Source organism: Mustelus asterias, chromosome 9 (genome assembly GCF_964213995.1).
Source record: "Mustelus asterias chromosome 9, sMusAst1.hap1.1, whole genome shotgun sequence".
Lineage (NCBI taxonomy): Eukaryota > Metazoa > Chordata > Chondrichthyes > Carcharhiniformes > Triakidae > Mustelus > Mustelus asterias.
The window spans coordinates 97,012,943-97,025,017 of NC_135809.1; the positions used below are offsets into that span (position 1 = coordinate 97,012,943).

Genomic DNA, 12,075 nt, shown 5'->3' on the forward strand with positions numbered 1-12,075 from the left:
AGAGGAAATCGAAGCTTTAAAACTGCGAACATGACAAAGCACAGAGAGCTACCAGTCCATAATCTCCTTAACTACCACTGAAAACACAGAGACATTTCAACTGCTGGGTTACTCAGGAGTTAACATAAGTGGTAAACTTTACTTGCAGTGACTCTCACCTTCTTTGATGGGAGAATATCAGTCAGGACCTCACCAGCCTGATCCTTCTAGCTCGTTGCCGCCTGCTCCTTCATTGTCGGTGACATTTTTGTCAGTGTGTCCTTTATGAAAATCACTGGCTGGAAAAGACGCCAGACTAGCTTTTCTTCTTGTAATGTGAAGAAATTTGATGCTTACAGCTGGCCACACCTAAATGACGAAAGTACACCTGCACCAGAGAGGAAACACCCACAACCTCAGCCACATTCCTCTACCTGTCTCCACAACAAGTAAGTGGAAAAATCCCACTGAATCTTTCGTTTTAATCGGAAGAGGAACTTGGGCATTTTGCCTGGACACAAATCTCCTTCAAACAACAGGCGTAAGGGGAATGTGGTTAGATGACTACTATATTCAGTACAGCACAGTTGAATTTATAAATCTAGTTGGCAATGTTTGTTTAGTGGTGGTTTTTGTTTCAGCATTGTGGCCTGGAGGACACTGTTATGGGTCTGTATCAGAGGGAACATTAGATGTGAGATTATTGGTGATTGGAGAGCTGAGGTTGCTTTCACAGTGACTGCGGTTGGATAAGTTGATGATGGACAGCCAGGAGAGGTGTTGGTGATGGACGGCCAGGAGATGTGTTGGTGCCTCCTCCCTTCCTAATTCCTCTTTCTCTTCCTCCTCCCGCTCCTCGATTATCACTCTACAGCTGGTGGCAAGAGCTATTGCCCTTACGATGGTGAGGTTGTAAGGTATTCAGAAACTTGCCACAGGCTCCGAATATTGCAGAGAGCAAATTGAGCCTCTACTCTCTGAAATTCCCCTTTGCTGGAGAATTCTAAATCATGGGGCACAGTCTCAGGATAAACAATTGTGTTGCAGAGAAAGTTCTTCTCTCAGAGGGCCATGGATCATTGGAATTATTCACCGCAGAGGGCTGTGGGTGTTCCATTGTTGAGTATAGTTAAGACTGAACTCAACAGATTTTTGGTCTCACCGGGAAACAAGAGATATGAGGACTGGGCTGGAAGGTGGAGATTAGGCAGACAGCCAGCCTTAATTTTACTGAATAGTGGAGCAGGTTCAAGGAGCTGTATGGTCAGCTCCTCCTGCTATTTCTTATGTTCCTCCAGAGCATTGCATGAAGCATTTCTTAAGCACCCTAATTGTCTGCTCAATCATGTTCTGTGTGGTAGAGTGACATACCTGAAATTCCCTCTCTAATGACCCTATGGGTGTACCTACACCACAGAGGCTGCAACAGTTCATAAAGGCGGCTCCTCACCACCTTCTCAAGGGCAATTAGGGATGGGGAAAAATTTGTTCACATTTCATGAAGGACTAATAAAGAAGCACATGCTTTCCACATGTGAGTTGAGTTGCCCACAAGACTCATCGCTATGTGATCAGTGGATAGCCCTTGTCAGTGGCTCAAATGTGGGTAAGAGTCAGACAGCTGCAGAATGAATGAATCTTGACTGGATGCCAGGATAGCAGGCAGTAACCTACATGACATACTGTGTATGGTCATACACCAGCCGGGCATTGACGATGTGGCATCCCTTTCAGTTGCGATACATTGCAGTACTGGCATGTGGAACCCACACACTGTTGCGTGTTCAGTCAATAAAAGTCCGCACCATGGAGATGACTGCAATCCTCTTGAAGCCATTTTCTTACTCCACCTGCTTTTCTCTGGCAAGAGAGAATGAAGTGTATTCAGCTGTCTGGAACACAGAGGTTCAGTGCCCTCCCGTGTGCAATAATGGATGGTGATACAGGAGATGTTGCAAATATCGCTAGCTCAAGTCTGGAAGAAACCCGACATATAAAGGTTCACGGCCACAGTTAACCTCAGATCCACTGGCAAAGCTGCTCTCACCCTGCTCCAAGGCTGCAGTTGAGGCTGCAGCACGTGACAGGTTTAAATGAGGAGCAAAGTGGTGGTGTCTGACAACACTGTTCCTCCCTGAGGTGCAGATAGCAGAATTGTCCTCTGAATCCCTGGATGGATATGGCTTCCTGACAAGGTCCCCTTCCCTCCCTGCTCCTCCTCCCTATTCCAGCAGCTTATCCTACTCTGTGTCACCCCTGCTCATTCTCCCTTTCATGCTGCAAGCCAAGGGAGATGCAAATTACTGCACCCATTACTGCACCCATGTCTGGGAACAAGTGGCTTGTGCAGAGTCCATAAAGTCAGGGTGAAATCAACATGTGCTACACACTCAGCAAATTTAACCAATTCAAACCATCAAACACTGTTACAATTGCAGCCAGAGCCAGTGAAAATCGATCAGCAACTAACATAGAAGCAGTTAAAGATCCCTTTAAATAGCTTTGGGGTCAGTGATGAGTGATCCTTTATGTTGCTGAACACACATTCAGCTGTGCATGTTTAAGAGATGATGTTTACTGCAAACGTGGGCTTCAAACTGGCACTGCTGGCATCTGATGAGATGATTTGCCTACTCTGCATAATTCCAAAAACCTTCTTCCAGAACGCTAATGGAAGCATTTTCATCTCTATCACTACTGTTCAGATTAGAAATTGGATCTTGCTTGTCCACTGTTAAAACCCTTATCGATGCCTTTGTTAGTTGTAAGCTAAACTATTCAAATTCTCTATTGACTGGCCTCCCATTTACACTCCCATAAAGTTGAGGTCAGGCAAAACTCTGCTACCTGTATCCGAAGTTACATTCACCCAGCGCCACAGCCTTCACTGATGTAGTCTACATTGGCCCTTAGTCAAGCAAACATCTCTGTTATGGAGGTGTATTGGTGTCAAATATTGAATTTCAATTCCATTCATCCACACTCACATATCACGTTTTTTAATAAGAGGAGAGTTTCAACTGTCGAAACAAATATACTAGCTTAAGGTGGCTACCAGAGGTCACAGGTCTGCAACTGCAAGTTTGTCAAGTGTCTGGAAGTTGCCAAAGTGGATTACAAATAAGATTTGACTGTGCAACCCTCCTGGGCATTTTTACACCTGCTGATGTCAAGGATTACTTCAAATATGGACTGAAACTTAAAATGACTGCTACAATTTACACCATTGCAATGACTGCATTCAATTGCCATCTGGAGCCAAAGTCAACAAAGACAATGGCCACTTTGGAGGTGTGATATGTTCTCTCAAGCTTATTACGTGGAAAAACAGGCCATTCAGAAGTGATGGTTTGGACATTAAAAATTAATTACTTAGGCCACAACAAATAGCCAAGGTCTGTCCAGACATGAGCAGTGGAATATTTAATCCTTATCGAGAAAGAAGGCATGTGATCAGGATCATCATTTCAAAATGTCTTTGATTACAAAACCTTGCTTGCTTTAGGGCAGTCTGAGAAGGAACATTCAAAAAACAGCAAAAAGTTTGCTTGTCCCTCTCTCTCTCAAAACTATAATTGAATTTGGTTTTGCCTACAGCAAACTGCAGGCAGCAGACAAAGAATTCCCAGTGAAAACTTCAACTTCCATAGCAGAATTCCTGGGAGAAAACCAAGGACTACAGTAGAAGAACTGCTTCAGCCACGAACAACAGTGAAAGGCTTATAATCAGTGAATTTGTTATATCTTTGTTTTTTCTCATTGAATCTGAATTTGGTCAAAGATCAACCTCCTCTACTTTGTAACTTATATTTTTGCATGGTTGTGCATGTGTTTGTGCTGCAACAGTCAGATTTTTTTGATTTGATTTATTATTGTCACATGTATTGGGATACAATGAAAAGCATTGTTTCTTGTGCGCTATACAGACAAAACATACTGTTCATAGAGTACATGTGGGAGAAGGAAAGGAGAGGATGCAGAATATAGTGTTACAGTCATAGCTAGGGTGTGGGGAAAGATCAACTTAATATATGGTAGGTCCATTCAAAAGTCTGATCGCAGCAAGGAAGAAGCTGTTATTGAGTCGGTTGGTACGTGACCTCAGTCTTTTGTATCTTTTTCCCAACAGAAGAAGGTGGAAGAGAATGTCCAGGGTGCGTGGGGTCCTTAATTATGCTGGCTGCTTTGCCGAGGCAGCAGAAAGTGTAGATGGAATCAATGGATGGGAAGCTGGTTTGCCCCAGGATATGTGTTTACCTTTTTTTAATACTTTCATGTCTTTACCTGGGTGGGTTTTTGGCACAATAAAAACTAGCCCCTTGTTTTAAGCTCAAGAAATCCTGTCGGACTGCCTGTTGGTTCTTTGCAATCAACACATAAACAGTTAAGTACACCCACTGAATCGGCACATTCACCCTTATAAATTATTTTTTAAAATACCTATTATGATCAACCAAGGAGTGTGTAAAAAGGAGGTGTCAGGAGTCATTGCACCCTTCCAAATCTGGTCATAACAACTTGAACTTGAAATTTTATCTTTGAATTCAGATCCCATTCTATCTCTAATTTCCTCAGCCCTACAGCTCCCTGAGGTCACTGTGCACCTTCAATTCTGGCCTCTGCTGATCGCCAATGTTAACTGTTCTACCATTGGTGGCCATTCCTTCAGCTGTCCAAGCTCTGGGCTTGCCTCCTTAAACCTCTCCGCCTCTCGGTTTCCCTCTCCTCCTTTAGGATGCTGCTGAAAACTTATCTCTTTGACCGAGCTTTTGACCATCTGTTGTACTATCCATCCGTTGTATTAGCCATTATGTGGCTCATTGGCAAACTTTGTTTGATAACATACCGTATACCTACTCTTGCAACTCGGCCAACGTTGTCTACCTGATACGCTGCAGGAAAGGATGTCCCGAGGCATGGTACATTGGTACATGGTACATTGGGGAAACCATGCAGATGCTACAACAACAGATGCATGAACACCGCCCGACAATCACCAGGCAAGACTGTTCTCTTCCTGTGGGGGAGCACTTCAGCAGTCACGGGCATTCAGCCTCTGATCTTCGGGTAAGCGTTCTCCAAGGCGGCCTTCACGACACACGACAGCGCAGAGTTGCTGAGCAGAAACTGATAGCCAAGTTCCGCACACATGAGGATGGCTTAAACCGGGATGTTAGGTTTATGTCACACTATCAGTAACCCCCACAGCTTGCCTCCTGGACTTGCAGAATCTCACTGGCTGTCCTGCCTGGAGACAATACACATCTCTTTAACCTGTGCTTAATGCTCCCTCCACTCACATTGTCTGTATCTTTAAGACCTGGTTGGCTATAGAGATTCGCATTCTAATCAGTATTCTGTAACTTGATTTTGTGTCTCTGTGCCCTGGTTGAGAGCAGATTTCCGCTCCATCTGACGAAGGAGCAGCGCTCCGAAAGCTTATGGTATTTGCTACCAAATAAACCTGGTGTTGTTAGACTCCTTACTGTCTTAAAACTAAAGCAAGTTTTGCTTAACATTTTTGCAAAATATATTCCAGGATTTGTATAGACTTTTTAACTTCCACTTCCCAGTCGGCAGCCCACTAATAGACAACAAATTAAAAGCTTTGCCATCTATAAAGTTGTCCAATTGCTTCCTTTATAATGTTAAACTTGTTTTGTTGACTTGTTATTGGGCTCTTACCAATTTAATCCATGACTTCTTCTGTAGTTCCAATGATTTACCACCAGATGGCAATAACAACACAAGCCTTGAAAGGGAATTTATAACAGTTACCAATGGATTGCACTCATGGAATCATAGAACACCTACAGTGCAGAAGGAGGCCATTCAGCCCTTCAAGTCTGCACTGACTCTCCAACAGAGCATCTGACCCAGGCCCTATCCCCATAATCCCACATATTTACCAAGTCTAATCCCCCTAACCTACAAATTTTGGGACACTAAGGGGCAATTTATCATGGCCAATCCACCTAACCTGCACATCTTTGGATTGTGGGAGGAAACTGGAGAACCCGGAGGAAACCCACGCAGACATGGGAGAACGTGCAGACTCCACACAGACACTCACCCAAGGCTGGAACTGAACCCAGGTCCTGGGCACTGTGAGGCAGCAATGCTAACCACTGTGCCACCATGCTGCTTGGTAAAATAAATAAAAATAGCAAACAGATAGCAGTGTGATTTTTAATGGTTTTAAAATGTTATGCTTCAAAAGACTAGTAGATACAATAACAGATTTGTGTTGTCTGTTCCTGTAGTACACGGTGAGGCCTATTCCAACCTAAATATGCTCAACCCAAGGCTTGAGAAGTTAGAGGGCGTCCAATTTTCATAAGCACCCTATTTTTTGTTTAGGGCTGGTAGTTAATCCTCTATCAGAAATATAGGCCTGAATTTTCACCAAGTCGGGATGACTTGGGGGCCCTTCAAAAAAGTTTGGCGTGTCCTGATTCCCGGGTTCCTGTCGAGGCCCGCATCCGACACACTCCCGACCTAGTCCACTCCATTGTAGAGATAGACACATCCTTCTTATGGCGTAGGGACAGCTTTCTAATGTGTCTCATCTCACAGCCCATCAGAAGAGTCGTGAACCCTAGGCTGCGTGAGGGGACCTTTAAAAAGTGAATTCAGAAGGTCTTCCTCATGTGCCCCATGTCGAGGTATGCCTCCCACCCGCACCCTATTGTCCCCCGTGCCCCCTATGTCAAGCTATGCCTCTCTACCCACCGTGGAATGGGTGAGGCATAGAGAGTGTGTGGGGTGAGGTGGTCTGAGGGTGGAGGGCCTTTGTATTTTTATTTCAACCAGCTATCTCCCTCTGTGCAGAGTTAGCTGGACCAGGTTTCTCGTCACCATGACCATTGTTACCCTGAAACTGCTGCAAAGCAGCAGATGGTTGGCTGAACCATATGTTAGTTCACCAATTCTCATTTTTAACAGCACAGATATAAAGATGTCTTCATAAAATATTCCAGTTGACGAATAAATGTTTGTACATTCTTCATCATGTCCTGACTGTACGTGTCTTCCCCCTTGCGAAAATGAAGCGTTCTACTTCATTTAATTTGATTTCATTTTGTTTTCTAGTGCAGTCTTGAGAAGGAAGGATAGGGGAACTGGCAAGTATACAGGCAATCTTTCATTCAGACCGGCATCCTAAACACACAGTTACCTGGGGAAATGGCAGTCCCTGCTGCATCTTTGTTTTGAGATTTAGACTCTGAGCACCTGTAAGGACATTATCCTTTGCAGCAATGCACGTAATTCAGCGAGGATTCAAATTTCATCTTCTGGAGATGCCTATTTAGAGCAAAAATTCTGACGTCCATTTCCCTCTGTTTGGGAGAGGGGTGAGGGAGGGTCAGGCATTTCTCCTCCTGTTTCCTTGACCGGGTCGAGGGGTTTTCTCGAACGATGAACACTGGTGGATTGAATGTGGGTTAAGCAGCTCTGCGCAATGCACAAGGAAATGCTAGGCATCTCACTCTGGGGTACCAAGCCCCCCCTGGGATCACTGAATTGAGCTACTCTAGTCCTGCTCAGCACCTGCTTGTTCACTTGGGTAACCTGGGGGAATGGGGGGTCAATTGCTTGGACCCAGGGCTGGAGCTAATCAAATGGGAGGTGTTGTATGGCCTTTGGTTGCTTTGAGGATCTCGATTCGGGGGCTAGCACAGCTCAAGAGTTCCAGTTTTCAGTGCTGACAGCCCTGGAATTTGGGTCAGCTTTCCTAGGCTGCGGTGGCAGATAGAGGTCCTTGAGGCAGGGGCCACTCCTGTATCCATACTGGACATGGCTACACTGCAGTAGCTTGGAGCGACAAGCATGAGGTCCATTCTGGTTGAAGTCCCTCTGCTGGCGAGTTGGGCGATGGTTTCTTTGAGGACAGTGTTACCCTACATCCATACTAGTCTGAAAACGTCCGATCTTGTCTGATCTCGAGAAGCTAAGCAGACTCAGGCCTGGTTAGTACTTGGATGGGAGACTGCCTGGGAATACCAGGTGCAGTAGACTTCAAGGGTGGCACAGTGGTTAGCACTGCTGCCTCACAGTGCCAGGGACCCGGGTTCAATTCACGGCTTGGGTCACTGTCCGTGTGGAGTTTGCACGTTCTCCTCTGTGTCTGTGTGGGTTTCCTCCAGGTGCTCTGGTTTCCTCCTAGAGTCCAAAAATGTGTGGATTGGCCATGCTAAATCGCTCCTTAGTGTCAAGGGGATTAGTAGGTAAATATGTGGGGTTACATGGATAGGGCCTGGGTTGTTGGTGCAGGATCGATGGGCCGAATGGCTTCTTCTGCACAGCAGGGATTCTATTCTATGAATGGTCAGCTCTTGCTCTATCTCCACGTGGCTCCTCCACTGGGGAAAGCATCACCCTCACTCCTTCTGGGTGAATTTGGGAACTTTTCTGCCCCACAGTTTTTATTTCACCCAAAAGTAGTCAGCAAAAGCGGACACTGGTTTCCTGGTCAGGACATTTGGGTCTGGAGGGTGCACTCACCTAACACGTTCCTGTGGGATATCACTGCTTTCTAATGGAGGTGCTGCCCCAGCTATGCACTCTGTTGGGTCTTTGACTGGAAAAGGCAGTTTCCTCACCCCCTACCCACCGCCTCCACACCCCCCCCCCCCCCCCGCCCCCCACCCCCCACCCCGACCCCTCCAAAGATATTTGGGAATATCTCAGGCCTCCTTCCGAATTTGCAGAGGTGGGTTTGCCTAGCCAGACCTCCTGCCCACCCTGCAGGGGTGCAGGTTCCTTTTGGTTTGACGCTGGGTGAAGTACATTCCTCACCGAAGGAGAGTATGTTTGGGGACTTCTTGGGTGAAAAGGTGTTGGACAGCCATATCTCTTTCTCCGCCAGCGGGGCAATGGGCTTCACCCTCTTTAAAATGGCTGGCCAAGTCTGGGAATTTTCTGGACAATCCTCTTCTAAAAGTGAAAAGAAGATTTTGGACAACCAGAGCTCCTGCTCCACCAGTAGGGCACGGGCTCCCTTCTTTTCAAAATGGCTGGCTGGGACTGAGGACTTCTGGGATATGGAAAGTTTCAGACAACCAGAGCTGGTGGGCTGGGGGCAGGGGTTGGGGGGAAGGGGGAGGGGGGTGGGGGATATGGGGGTGGGGAGGTGATTTATACATGTTCTGATTGGGTTGCTCTTTAAACATAGCGTCCCGATCTCAGTGCAGCCGGATTTTGCTGGCGTGTTGGGGCCCCCCCCTTCTGCATGACAGTGTGAAACACATCCCCTTGATTTTTTTTGGCAGCGTGTGGTAAGATCTGGAGAGAAACACACGTCGGTTTTCCCACCAGAAAGAACACTCTGCCATTTTTTGGTAAGCATCTCTGGGCAGCATGGTGGCATAGTGGTTAGCATTGCTGCCTCACAGCGCCAGGGACCCAGGTTCAATTCTGACCTCGGGTCACTGTCTGTGTGAAGTTTGCACATTCTTCCCATGTCTGCGTGGGTTTCCTCCGAGTGCTCCAGTTTCGTCCCACAGTCCAAAGATGTGCATGTTAGGTTGATTGGCCATGATAAATTGTCTCTGGTGTCAGGGGATTAGCAGGGTAAATATGTGGGGTTATGGGGGATAGGGCGTGGGTGGTATTGTGGTTGGTGCAGACTCGATGGGCCGAATAGCATCCTTCTGCACTTTAGGGATTCTATTATATGAATCCCTCCTTTGTCTTTACAATTGTGCAACAGTCCTGAGATGCTATCCACCACAAATACGCTTTTTTGTTCAATTGCATGACCCACGTTTATTTGTAAACATTTTATAAATCATATTCCATATTTGCGCAAAAATCGATTTATAAATTGTCACACAGCAGAGAGTTAAAGCACTGAATGTTCCAGCTCTGGAAAATATATATACAAATACTTTGAATCAACATAACACTGAAACTAAATAGATTTCAGACAACTTGATACTAAGGAAGACGATTTGATTTCGAGGATTTGCCAACCTAAGTGCAATTTGTGTCATGTACTTAGAATAGCAACTACCATTTGGTAAATTTCCATCTTAAAAACTGCAAAATACTCCAGGCTTGGGAAATTAATGGATAAATATTGGAAATGGATGAGTATTGACTGAAACAACAAGACTTGTTGGATGAATTATATCAGAATGAGGGAAAATACTAAGCAAAAATAGCAAGATTCAGTGCTGTGGCTGCTTCTGTTTTGAGTTTACATAAATGATTTAAATGGACTATTTGGCTATATGGGGGAATCTTCATCACTATTTTTTTCCTGCGCTGGAGGACATCTCTGGTCCCTTCTCAGTTTGGGAATCTTTCGTGAATCTACTTCAGATTCTGGGGGCCTTCTCTGGACGTGGCTTAAATTTTCTGGCCTCGAATTGGCCTTGCGACCTTTGAGAGCTCTGTGGTATGGAGCCTACCTCACACTTTTGGGATTCCTGACCCTTGCCAGCTTTCCGCCCTTATGCAGATTTTTGCTGCTTGGTCTCGGCTTCCATCAACTTTTCTGGCTGAATTGCAGCTTATTTAAATTCAGGCAGCTTTCCTAGAGCCACCCTATTCATGAAGGGCTTTTTCGTTCCCGCAGGGTCTCAGGACTTTTCCAAGCCCTCTGCCACATGGCAGAGGTTTTCATGGTATGAGTTGTTCAGCCTCTCTGGACTGTTCTGACTTCTTGGGGCACAGCGTTTGAGACCTCACCAATGCATTACCCCGCAATTTAGCTATGTCCTCTCATCTTTTCTCAGAATTCCCTTTCTGCTTCTTTGAGCTTTTAGTCTCATCTCCAGCATCTTTTGCTGGTGAGCCTGTTCCCTCTCCTGGTCCTTTCTCTCACGCACCCCTTCGTTCCAGCTCTCGCACCCATTTTATGCCAGGCTGGCTATTTTGATCACAGGTCTCCAATCAGTGCTCGGTTCTAACTCTACTCCCTTTTCTGGATCAGGACCGAGATCTATCTTCTCCAAATGTATTTGGAGGAACCTCGGGAGTTTGGGCCGCTGGACGAAATTTTATGAATAGTTTCCTGGCTAAAAATCTTAATTCTCCCTGATTTAGGAACACTAGGGTTTCACTGGTCAGTGCTTCCACACTATCTTTGCAATACACTTTACCAAGTTGCTCTAAAAGAGATTGCTGCCATATGTTACTTTTCTTGCCATCAGTTTCAGCCACCCAATTTCCTTTGTTTGCTTTCCAATTGCTTCTTCTCTTTCATTTGCCTCATCTCTTAATTTGGACTCTGGTCAAATTCAAATTGGATCAATTCTGGATTTGAGCTCCCAAATCCTGTCCCAGACAGGAGGGGTGTGTCAATTTAAACTGCCCTGATTTCCCCTCTCTACCCATCCGTAAAGAGAAAGGTGTTATTTTATTCTGATTTCCCGCTTTATAAATGGTGGGGTATTTTCCCCAACCCATACATTTGGAAAATTTCCAATCCTCTGTTAATAACTTGCACAGCAAACTCAAGGTAAGATGAAAATAAAAGGGTTGTTTTTATTTTTATACACAAGTACACGCATGGACACACATGCATGCACACACACACACACACACACACGTGAGAGGTGTTTCACATCATCCACCCCTTTTTACATGCACACAATAAATGGGGATATAGAAAAAGGAAGAGGAATCAGGGCATGACCACAATAAAAATACAAGTTAAAGGTAAAGTGGCAACAGTCCCAGATGCCCATCAGTGGCTCTCCTTTTTTGAGGGGGAGAGCTGACTGGCAGTGATTTAACCTGAGGATCACCACACGTCAGGTGAGGGGTAAGGTTGAGGAGGTGGGGCCTTCACGAATAACCTCAGACACTACAGGAATTTAACTCGCGCTGTTGGCGTTGCTCTGTGTCACTAACCAGCCGTCCAGCCAACTGAGCTAAACTGACCCCAGGTATCGGTTTTACGTGTCCAGAATCCAAAATCATGAGTCAACTAGAGTGCTTCTTCCGCGGAGAGGTTGGCTGATTGTAGAATGCTTTGTCTTTCAGGAGTGAGACTTACAGGGCAGAAGAAGGCACATACAATGAGTTAGTTTGGAAGGACACGTTCTGAGATTTCAGCATGTGGCAGGTTTAATGAGGGGCCTGGGT

General features: G+C 45.6%; 1 protein-coding gene and 1 pseudogene across 1 annotated transcript in view; one reads left to right on the top strand and one right to left on the bottom strand.

Annotated features, from left to right (window-relative positions):
- syt8 (synaptotagmin VIII) overlaps positions 1-304 on the bottom strand; it is an 81,169-nt gene extending 80,865 nt beyond the window's left edge. Inside the window, exon 1 of the mRNA XM_078220603.1 lies at positions 159-304. The gene's annotated coding sequence lies outside the window, so the exon portion shown is untranslated. The remainder of the gene's footprint in view (positions 1-158) is intronic.
- A 7,574-nt stretch (positions 305-7,878) lies between these two features.
- Positions 7,879-7,998, top strand: LOC144499365 (5S ribosomal RNA; annotated as a pseudogene).
- Positions 7,999-12,075: the final 4,077 nt, after the last annotated feature.